Below are 9,719 nucleotides of genomic sequence, written 5' to 3' on the forward strand. Positions count from 1 at the left end.
TTGTGTGTCATCCTTTTATGACACGCTTTAATGACACGCCTTAATGACACGTGTTTATGACACACCTTAATGACACACGTTTTTGACACACATTTATGTCATGCTTTAATAACACTCGTTTATGACACGCATTGCGTGTCATGGTTTTAATTGTTTTAAATTTTTTTTTTTGTAGAATTTTTTCCTAGAGAATCAAAACAATATATAAATCAATTTCATAACAAAATATACATCTACCAAAACAAAACAATTCATTTCACAGTCATGTCAAATATATTACAAATATCTTAGACCAAAAAAATATTATTTGACATACATACTTCAACATCTAAAATAGTCACTTAAAAACAAACAATGCCCAATAACTCAAACACTCTTCATGTATTCTATCAATATCCGCATCTATGTATACAACTTTGCCTCCCTCAACCTGAGAACAAAATTAGAGAACTTAAATGCATGCACTTTGACATGAAAAACGACTAATGACATAAACAAAATTAGCTCATTGGATGTTCTCAAAATAGCTCGACCGAACCGAGCTCGAGCTTTGGGTTTTACTTGCGAGCTAAGCTCGAGCTTCATAAAAACATGATAAGCTCGAGCCTAGTTGGGCTCGGCCTGACTCGTTTACACCCCTTGTTCTATACTTGCTTAATTTCAGCAACGTTGAGTAACATATGTACAAAACATAACAAGTTACCTGACATTGTGACTTTGAATATGATAACTGTATTTCCTTTACAAAAAAAAAAAAAAAAAAAAAAATCCTGCGATCTCAATAGAAACGAAGCGTAACTCACTATGCCTTTTTCATGGTAGTTCCAATTTCATCGCCACACTGATTGAGGGTTCTTTCAAGTAACTAAAATAAATAAATTCAATTGTTAGCATCAGATAAGATTACTTAATCCTAAAAAAAATCTCTACAAATGCATAGTTGCACATGCTCAGCCGCTCAGGTTTACAATTTGAACTCCACCTATACTCAAAGAGAAATCTTAGTGTCAAACTTAGTGTCAAACAAATCATCACAATTCACACCTGCTTAAGTATTAAAAAGCGTCTGGGCATTATTCCATTTTGTACAAAACATGAACTTCAAAAGTGTATCAGAATTCAATTACTAGCATCTGAAGTCACATTATACGATTAATAACATAAATTGAAGCCGATACTGGACAGACAAATACGGTATACTACGAACACTAAAATAATAAACAAATACTTAAACAATCAACTAGCCAGCTTATCCATGTCAAAAAATGATGTAATGAGACGATCAAGTGCCGACAACCAACCAAAAATTTCAGCGACTTCCTAAAAACTTTACCGGTTCAATATAAAAGCCAACCAAAATACAGCATGACACTTGAAAAATACACCTGCTGTTAACACACTTTAGTTGCTAAACTTGCAATACACTTGAAGACTTTGGCATTCAATAAAAATTTTTAAGGTTACACCATCCTGTAGGTTCAAATTTGAGTCCTGCATATTAAGTTAGGTTTCATAAACCTTCTTTGATCACTATAAGGGCAAGAACTACAAGAAATATCGGAAACACAAGAAGCCCAAAATAACTGTACCGAAGAAGCCTGAAAAAGCTCATCCAAGTGACAAAAAGGCCAATAATTCCTCTTTTTCTTCTTCCCTTGCCATCGTTCTTCTACCTCTGTACAAAACAAGAGAGCCCCCTATACATTCAATAATAAAGTTTCTCTGTGATTCTATATCTTTTTTTAGTGCCACAAATCTGTTCAACAAATTAAGTACACAATCAGTTAAACAATTTCCACCCCTGAATAGAGCTTATGAATGTGGTTAAACTCTACAACTCTAAAGAAACAACATTTTATTACAATCAAAATCACATGAGGGAATGTGCATAAAACCTTGAATCAATCATCATCAACAATAGGCATATATTGAATTGCCTATGAATACCAAAGCAAACAAACAAGTTATTTTTACAAAAATAAAATCAACCACATGTAAAACCGTACCTGACAGAGAACATCCATGGTACTCAGACCCCCACTTTCAGCCAAAAACTTAAACCTAAACTTCTGCAACCCACCTTTAACATCCTCACGCGTCTTCGCCTTCGATACCGCGGAGACAACACAGACCAAACCTCCAAACCCTCAACCCATTGATTCAAACATAGAATTACCCAAATCCAGCCTCTTTCCATGTTATGGGAGGAAGGAGGGACAGAATTAGGTTAGAGTTGGTCGTGAGGAGGGAGATTAGAGGTTTTTAGGAACGTGGTGGGAGGAGGGAAGTTTGAAGTTTTTAGGAAGGAGGGAGATTTAAATTGTTTTGAGAAAAATAAAGGAAAATTGGAAATAAATAACCTAACTTTCTCAATTTAGCTGATAATAATCTCAAGTCAGTTATTAGCCGATAATAATCTGGACTGGTCAATTTTTTTTGTAAAATAGTCCACCGTTAAAATAGCTTAACGGAGTTAAGTTTTTTTCCGAATTACAAACCGATGTTTTTGGGCTTTTGATCAGAACGAGGATACGAGTCGATTGATGTAAAACTTACCTCAAAGTACTGCCTCTAACCCACAAAAACGATTTTCAATTCGGGTGTTTAACTTCCAATTAACAAAAATCAAGCCATTTCGAGCACAATTTCGAGTTAAGTTTTACATCAATCGACTCGTATCCTCATTCTGATCAAAAGCCCTAAAGCATCGGTTTGTAATTCGAAAAAAAAACTTAACTCTGTTAAGCTATTTTAATGGCGGACTATTTTACAAAAATGGACGAGTTCGGATTATTACCGTCTAATAACTGACTTGGGATTATTATCGGTCAAAGTTAAAAAGGTGGGATTATTTATTTCCAATTTGCCAAAAATAAAAGCGTAAAATGTAATTCTTTATATTAAGATTATGGGGTATAGAGCAGGGGTTAGGGCGTGGGTTGGGTACAAACGCCCAAATCACCACCCCGGGTGGGCTTGGGTTTCGGCGTGGCCCCTTGGGCGGGGGTTTCAGCCCGGGAATTGGGCGGGCCTAGCGGTCTTTCGTGGCCGGCTCTTATTGGCTGGGTTGGCTAGGCTTTTTTTTTTAATTTTGTATGTATTTTTATAATAATTGAAAAAAAAATTATAACACGTGGCCAACCCACGCGGGCTAGCCATGCCCTGCCATACCCACCCAACATGCAACTGACCAGCGGTGCCCCTCGAAGTCCATGTGTCAACCCATGCCCCAAACCCCCGCCCCACCATACCCCACGGTCTAAATTTGGTGGGTGACAAGGTATGACCCGGATCGGCCATCCCGGCCCGGTCATTACCTATTATTTTATTATAAATACTTAATTACACATGTTTATTCTAGAATGTTCCATTCTGCATGGATAAACCACGTAACCAAATCCCCAATCTTTTGGGAAGATCATGCAAATCCCTAACTTATCGGAGCCCATCCTAAATTAGAGGAAACCCTAATAGTAAACTATAAATAGAGGTAAACATCAAAGGTACGATTCATTCTGCTCTCGTTTACTCTCTCTCTCTCTACACATATTCTCTTACTCCTAAAATGAGACTTATTCTCACGCCGGAGGGTGGTTACAGGAATAACCCCATTCCTGTAACGAGTCCTAACGGTGTTCTGTTTTGCAGTCAGCTGTTCGGATCGCCAAAGAGTTGAAGTCCTAGCCGGAGCTTACCTGTAAGGTCAGTGTTTCTTCAGTGGGTTTTATGAAAATTTAACTTTATTTAATAAAAAAATAAAACAAATTATATCGGTTAACAGGGTGTCATATCACCCTGTTAACGAACCCACAGATAGCGCAACTTCGTTATTGCCTTTTGTTATCGAGGATATCGCGACTGCGATGAAGGCCGTTGTTGATTGCATGTGTGTGTGGGGGGGGTGAAAACGAGGTTAATTTGACCGTTTGGAAGGGGCGGATTGGGACTTTATTATGACCAAATATTGAACCATAAGTGGGAAATGCATGGACCGTCATTAGGTAATTTTACCCCTTTAAACACCCCCTGGTTTCCATTATATTCATTATTACGTCTAACGCTTCCATCGCTAAAATGAATAAGAATGGGGAAAGAGGATCACCTTGTCGAAGCCCTATTTTGATTTGAAATTCCGCGATAGGAGATCCGTTTACCGGCACCGAAGCCCAACTAGATTTAAGGCTAGCACCAATCCATTTCCTCCAAAGTAATAGGAATCCCATGGCCTTTAGATTCGACAATAAGAACTTTCAGTTTAATGAATCGTACGCTTTTTCGAAATCCACTTTAAAAATGAATATCTTTTGGTTGCTTTTCTTTGTCCATGATATTATTTCGCTAGTTATCATAGGACCGTCAAAGATGGGGCGGCCTACGATGAAAGTCCTTTGTACCAAAGCCACGAGACTTGGGGTAACCACCTTAGTCTAGTTGCAATAATCTTCGCTATCACTTTATACAGAACTCCAATAAGGGATATAGGACGAAAATCGTTGACTTTCGGACCACGAGCCTTGGGGATTAAAGCAATAAACGAAGCATTACAACCCCGCTCTATAAAAGCTTTCTTATGGAACTCATTTAAGACCCTAAGAAAATGACATTCAATAGAAGTCCAAAATCTTTTTATGAATTTGAACGTAAAACCGTCAGGACCCTGGGTTTTGTCGCTACCACGCCAAAACCGCATTTTTAATCTCTTTTTTAGAAAAAATCGTAATCAGTTATTTCGCATGCTCGTCCGTCTGTCGTCTAAATTCCTTTTGGTCCAAGGACGGTCTCCGTTGGAGAGGTTCTGTGAAACGAGTCATAAAACTCATCTTCATTTCATTTTTGATTTCTTTCGGGTCATCTTCCACTTTGTGGTCGATAACTAGGGTATTTATACGGTTTATAGCTTTTCTGTTGTTAATTATCCCATGAAAGAAAGTTTTCATCGCCTACTTTCGCCCCTTTTAGTTTCGCCTTTTGCTTCAAATCATTTACACAAAAATAAGTGTGATAAAAATTATAACATGATACATATACTTTAATGTATTCTATTTTTACATTTAACCCATGACACACAAATATAAGTGTCATGAAAATTGTAAGATGACATACAACGATGACACACATATTTTAACGTGTTTTATTTTTATTAAATGACATTTAAATTATGACACACAAATATAAGTGTCATAAAATATTCAGATTTCACCAACGATGACATATTTTTAATGACACACGTGTTTCAGTGTCATAAAATTAGTGTTTGTCATTATTCTTGTGTCATTAAAGGTCTTTTTTTAGTAGTGACCTTTTTCTTATTTAACCTTTGTTGAACTCTTGAAGTGTATTGTTTAGGTTTTTTAGAAAGATTTTTATCTTTTATTTCAGAAATATTAATTTCTGTTACTTTGAAAACCTTTTTAATCTGTTCAATTTGTACACTTCTTATTGGAAATTCTTTATCAGAATATAATTTGTCAGAATCATTCAAAGTATATGCTATTTTGAATGTTTCATCATTCAAATTATTTTGTGACATCAGAAAATCTTTATTGTAAACCCTTTTGCCCTTTTCAACTGTTGGACTAGAAGTGTCAGACTTTGATTTTGACTTTGACTCCTCGGTTTCATCTTTATCTAACACATGATCCACCACTTTCTTAATCAACTCAGACTCATGATCAGTGTCAGACGCTGTGAAGGTGATGTCAATATTATCAGGCAATCCATCTGAAGGTTCAGATTCCCACTTTAAATTGGTTGCCTTTTTTACTCTTTCTGAATTAGGATTTCGTGGAGAATATCCTTCTTCAAGCGGAGGTGGACACTTTGTATAATTGGTACTATGTTTCTTACCAGTATTCTTTACTTCAGATTTCTTTTCTTCAAACGCTTCCATGCCTTCTACTGTAGGGTAAATCATGTCAATCACGTAAGAAGCACATGAATAACTTTTCAATAACCTGTTTACCCTCTCAGTTTCTATCCTCTGAGTTTCCATTTTTTTTCAAGTTCAGCACATTTCTCAATGTACTGGTTGATGATTTTCTGCTTCGTCATGAATGCTCCATTGAGTGTCTTCATAGCTATCCCTTGTTCATTGCTTGACTTGCTATATTGATTCATAGCTTTGTTTAAAACATCACAAGATTCTTTCAGTCTGTTCATGTTATGAATCAATTTGTTGTGCCTTTTCACAGTATCACAATTCTCACACTTCTCAAGTATCTTTTCAGTATCTGCTTCCTTCTCAACCTTGATAGCTGAAATTTTTTAACCTGCTTCTTTACTACTCGAACATTTTCCTCAGGTTTGACCTTTTCTTTAACAATTGATGCCTTATGATTCTTCTTTTTCGTAGCTTGTCTTTCTTTGATCTCTTCCATTTTACCTGCAAAATACAAATTATACCTATCAGGTGAAAATTCTCTTTTATAATATTCAAGTTTTCGAATTTCTTCACTGTCATCATCACTCTCTTCATCTGATGAGTGATCAAAGATTGGTGCTTTTTCTGAAGCCTCCTCTTTTGAAACTGGTTCTTCTTCTTTCTTTTTAGGACTGAATTGCTGAGATTCATAATAAGCATACGCTATTTCTTCTTCAGCAGTTGAATCTTCAAAAATTTGAGCAACAAATGCTTTAGAATTTGAAGTTCTGTTAGGATCATAATGATCCCAATTAAAACCTTTTGGAATTCTTTTGATGGCTCTTCGATCAGATCCTTCCTAGCATGTGAAGTTTGTGACGATTGTTGTTGATGCGGCTGTTGAGCAATTTGATGATAGATCGCTTTTCGATGATAGTCGTTGTTGCCGAATGGATTTTGAGCTCCACTTGCTTCGCGATTTGTGCATTCTTGCTTAAAGTGCCTCTTTTCCCTGCAATGAAAACAAGTAACTTTAGATTTATCAAAACCTAAAGGTGAAGTTCCAGCATCACGGAAATCATCTCTTCCAGTGATCTGTTTAAACTTCTCAGCTCTTCTCAACACATTAGTTCCATTTCTCTTCCATTAGTTTCATAAGACTCTAATACGGTCACCAATAAAGACATATGACCTTTGGCAACCTCTTCCGAGAAATTTTGACCATTCTAAATATGTAATGCATTGTTGCATTGTATAACTTAGCCATTACTGTTGAATGAACTTTGCGGTTTAGAATTGGTTGCTGAATAATTTGGATCAAATGATGGATATGAAGAGAATCCATTATTGCTATTTGATCCTTGAGATGACCCTCCAGAAGAAATGTTTGCGTTAAATGCAGTTTCGATCTTTGGTGTAATATTGGTCTTATCAACCGTACTTCCTTTGTAGTACAAACCAGTGTCCTGTTCACCATTAGAAAATCTTCATTTTCTCCATCTTCCATTGTTCCATCTCTTGAACTTCGAGTTTTTCAATAAACTTGCTCAACGATAGATTCGAAAATTCACCATTTTTCTTCAAAATCATAAGATACGTGCCCCAAACATCTTGTGGCAACGCATCGGCCAATTTTTCAACCCATTCTTCTCTATCTTTCTTGATATCCAATCGCTTCATGTTAACCACCAAATTGCAATATCTTTCTATAATCATTTTGGTGTTTTCAGTTTTTAATCCACAAAATAGATCAAATTCTTTCTTCAAAATCGATTTTTTGTTCTTGATCATGTCTAAGCTTCCAACAAACTTCGTTTTTAGTACTTTCCACATTGAGTGTGCACTTCCGTTGTGTTGCAATAAAATCAAGATGTCTTCCTTAATAGCTTGTTGCAATATGCTGATCAACATCTTTTCACTTTTGTATTTCTTTTTCTCTTGGTCATCTAAATCTTTAATCGCAACAATCTCTCCATCTTCATCAATCGGTCTAACATATCGTTCTTCAACACATTCCCACGCCTCTAAATGATTCGCTTGAACCCAATTTTTGAAACGTTCCACCCATCCACTATACTCCTCGAAATTCATGAGCTTAGGCGGTTTTTGCATGGTGCCCATTTCATTCTCTAAGTTCACGTTCTGATCCATAGTGATCGGGGTAGCAAATGCATTGTAAAATTCGTTTTCCATGTTTCGGTGCGAAAATTTTTCAAGTTCTGAAATTTCAAACGAACTGAATTATCACTTCGTGCGATCTGAATGTTCTTAACCCTCCTTGTACGGTCTGAATTCACAAAACCAAAAGATCTGAACTTAATCCTCCTCGTACGACTTGGATACTTTCAACTCGTACGACCTAGACCTAACTCACACGATCTGGACCTAAACTCAAACCGTGCAACCTGAAATGATGTCAATCCGTGCGAACTGAATAACTTCCAAACGTCCTGAGTCACTTCGTGCGAGCTGAGTGAATCAAACCGTGCAGGCTGGTGAAATTTCAAGCGAACTGAACACTTCATGCGATCAGAACAAAAAACTCAAACGATCTGTTGATTCTTTCACACGACCAGGATCATTTTCACACGATCTGAATGATTCTCGAACGATCCGACATGTTTTAGGTTGATTTTGTCAATTTTGATCAAGTTTTTGGTTGATTTTGGTTCTGATTTGTTCACGGATTGATTAAAACAGTGTTTTGCGTGTTATATGTCAAAATCAGATCATTTTAGCCCTGAAATCTGAGTAAATTTGATGAAGAAGTGTAGAAAGATGAGTAGAAATGAGAAGAAATCAGTTTTTATCCGTGAAAACAAGCTGAAATGTTAAGAACTCTTCCTCCTGAGCTCTGATACCACTTGTAGGATCGGGGAATCGATCAAACGAGTCGATCAGAAGAGTTATCGATCAATACGAAAGGCGGAATCAGACGTATTGATGTTATATCAGCTTGATTTGCACTTAGAATCACTTTAACTGTCGATTTTATTGATTTGATAGTGTTTACAGATCGTTCGACACTTCGTCAGCACTTCGTCTCCGGAATCAGAATGTTCTCCAAGTTACAAATGAAGACCCAATATTTATTGGAATCCCCATGTCGCACCAACTAGTCCACACAACCTGGTCCAGGTCGCACGAACGGGTCACCTCGCACGAGGTGGCTGGTTCAGACCTGTTTCCCATTTCTTTCGTACAACGCGTCTTAAAAAAATCTATTTATCTAGTTACATGACTCGATATAAGACGAAGTCAATAGACATATGCACTAACAAGTTGGGTTGTGACAATCCATAAGATGTGTTCAATCAAGAGTTTTGGCAAGAAAAGTTTGAAGAGTTGAATTAAATTGCCTGAAATGTAAAGAAATGAATGAAAAGTATAAGAAAATGGAAGAAAATCAATACCACAAGTCTCTGATCGCGAGAGAGAAGTTGAGAGCTTCTAAGAGAAGTCTGAGTGAACAAGCAAGGAAAATGAGTGAAGTAGTGCGCTTATTTATAGGCTGAAAGGTGAGTTGGGACGAGAGAGAAGTTCGAGCGAGAGGGAGGTTCGGACGAGAGGGTCCTTTTGCGTGAGAGGGACTACCCTTCCTCTCGAAATTTCAAGTTCGATTAATTCGCGTGTTTTGGCTAATTTTACGTGTAACAAGCATATATGTGTGTTGTAATAGTGTGAAACATGTATAAGGGTTTTTAAAACATTGATGTTGAGTATAACATGCAAACAAGTCTAAGATGTATAACATAACCGTGAATAAAATACTTGATTCTCATTATGATCAATAGTCTCGGATTACAAATTGAAACGAAATAGAATACAACATGATTATAAGTTTCCAAAAATAGAATTT

General features: G+C 36.7%; 1 long non-coding RNA gene across 3 annotated transcripts; it reads right to left on the bottom strand.

The window, feature by feature from the left end:
- Positions 1 to 294: 294 nt before the first annotated feature.
- On the bottom strand, positions 295 to 2,282 carry LOC110925849. Of its 3 annotated transcripts, none has more exons than XR_004880668.1 (3): positions 2,007 to 2,282; positions 804 to 1,937; positions 295 to 430 (listed from the first exon to the last, which is right to left on the bottom strand). It is a non-coding gene; the product is annotated as an uncharacterized LOC110925849 (long non-coding RNA). The 3 variants fall into 3 exon arrangements; XR_004880669.1 differs by having other exon boundaries at positions 804 to 1,491; positions 1,590 to 2,282; XR_004880667.1 differs by having other exon boundaries at positions 804 to 2,282.
- Between the last annotated feature and the right edge of the window lie 7,437 nt (positions 2,283 to 9,719).

The sequence above is a fragment of the Helianthus annuus genome, chromosome 15, assembly GCF_002127325.2.
Source record: "Helianthus annuus cultivar XRQ/B chromosome 15, HanXRQr2.0-SUNRISE, whole genome shotgun sequence".
NCBI classification, from domain to species: Eukaryota; Viridiplantae; Streptophyta; class Magnoliopsida; order Asterales; family Asteraceae; genus Helianthus; species Helianthus annuus.